General features: G+C 45.8%; 1 pseudogene; it reads left to right on the forward strand.

Moving 5' to 3' along the window:
- Positions 1-636: 636 nt before the first annotated feature.
- Positions 637-1,998, forward strand: LOC109549184 (gamma-secretase subunit APH-1B pseudogene; annotated as a pseudogene).
- Positions 1,999-2,233: the final 235 nt, after the last annotated feature.

Genomic DNA, 2,233 nt, shown 5'->3' on the forward strand with positions numbered 1-2,233 from the left:
GCACTGCTTATGGGGGAAATCAGTTCTAACCTCCCTGTGGACCCTCATAATCAATGGCTTCCCAGAAGATAGAGCTATATGCTGGGCTTTTGATGACCAAAGTACCTTTTTTTGAGTCCCTAGCAAGAGATTACTAAGGTGAGGTTTATTGGAAGAGAAATTGTTTTCTAAATTCTTTAAGCTTCACTTAGTACATCAAGATTCAGACTTTGCCCACTTTACCATTAAGCCAGGGATAGGGAGAAGCAAGGCTATGCTGTAAGGGGGATCCCTGCCATGCGAAAAGGAAGGTTAAAGACTATACTTTTCATTCCCAGAGAAGGTGGAAAGGGAAAGGAGAAAAGGGGAGCAAAAGATATATGTGTTCTGGCAACTTGCTCCAGACCAAATTCCAGAGGGGACAAAGAAGTAGATGTATCTAGACAAATAGGAGGGAAACTTGGAGCTAGTTGCTTCCTTCACCATATAGAACCTGGGAAATCTGAGAGCCTCCAAGAAGAGGTTGTATCACATGTGACAGGAAGAGAACAGGTAGATGAACCTGAAATACCACGCCTGGTTGCCCATGCCTGAGTGGAGGGTGCAGTGCAGCCAGACACTAGTGTGTGCCCTAGGAAGTCGCAAATAAACGCTGAGATGACCAGTGGACTTTCTGAGGCCCAGGATAGAGAAATGTCAAGCATTTCAAAACTGATGGGCAAATGGTGGATTTTGGCTGTGGACACCATCACAATACCAAACACCGCCAGGTATTACCAGTCACTAACGCTTCAGAGGACACCAAACCCCAGAGCAGGAACCAGAGAGGGCTCAGAAGGACTGCTCCTCTCCTATGTGGATAAGAAGTCCCTCAATTCCTTGTCACCATGAGAACCCTTAAAGCTCCCCCAACCCAACCCCATAGATGCCATCTTGGAGATGGGGAGAGAAGAAGCAATTTGAAGATGGAGTTGAAAGAGACTATTTGAATTGAAAAGGACTGAAATCAGTGAACTGACATGCGTGTGTCCCCCTGCCCACTTTCCGTTAAGTCCATGATTGAATATTTGAGAAGCCTACATTTGCTTCCATATCTGAGCAGTGGTTTGTAAACGTGTTGCACCTTTCCGGGGTTTCCTCAGAAACTGAATCAGAGTGAGATGCGCCCACTTGTGTCTGGGCTTTGTCGGAAGGAGTAACTCTGACTTTAGCCAGAAGCCAGAGGAGGGAGCTGGTAGCGCTCATCCCCCGTGTCTTTCTTTTGTTTTATACACTCACACTCATGTACACACACACACACACACACACACACACACACACACACAATTAAAGCTTTTGTTTTAAAATGGTTAGTTTGAAAGGAATAAAACAACTCTAGAAAATGCTTTAATTAAAAAAAAACAAACACAAAATCTTACCAACCAAAAATTCTTGTCCTAAGATGGACCAATACAGAAATATCTGCTGATCTTTGGAGTGTTAGTCTCAGTCCTTATCCAAGAAATGTGCCATTTTGCATATTATAAACCTTTTTTTTTTTAAAGCCCGTGTGGGCTTGAAGAGTATAAACCCAGGTGAGACGGCACCCTCTATGCGATTAATAGCTTATGTTTCTGGTTTGGGCTTTGGAATCATGAGTGGAGTATTTTCCTTTGTAAATACCCTGTCTGACTCTTTGGGTCTGGGCACCGTGGGCATTCATGGAGACCCTCCCCAGTGCTTCCTAAATTCAGCTTCCATGACGCTGGTGATCATATTGCTGCACGTGTTCTGGGGCACTGTGCGTTTGGACGCCTGTGAGAAGAAAAAGTGGTACGCCCTTCTTGTAGTTCTTCTCCCCCACCTGCTGGTGTCAGCCCTGAGCTTCATAAATCCTCGTTATGGATTAAAGCTGGTGTCGGCATACATCATCCTGGTGCTCACGGGCGTCTGGACATTCTTCGTTTCTGCCGGAGCCTGAAACTCTGCCTCCTCTGCCAAGACTAGGACCCCGTCCTCTTCAAGCAGCGCTCCAGATAACCTCCAAGGACCAGCGCTTCTGAAACGGGAAGCTGCGCCTTTAGAAGAAGCGCAGCTGTGTCTTCTAAAAGTCCATTTTCCTGGTGAAATTTAGAATAAACAGTACTGTCTAGATACGATATGGCTTTCATGCAACGGCTTTCTGAAAGGGATACATCAGTGGTGTGCAGCCTGGCTGCAAGTTGGAATCACCTGGGAAAACATAAAGACTAGTGTTGTGGGCTCCACCCTCCAG

Source organism: Tursiops truncatus, chromosome 13 (genome assembly GCF_011762595.2).
Source record: "Tursiops truncatus isolate mTurTru1 chromosome 13, mTurTru1.mat.Y, whole genome shotgun sequence".
Taxonomy (NCBI): domain Eukaryota; kingdom Metazoa; phylum Chordata; class Mammalia; order Artiodactyla; family Delphinidae; genus Tursiops; species Tursiops truncatus.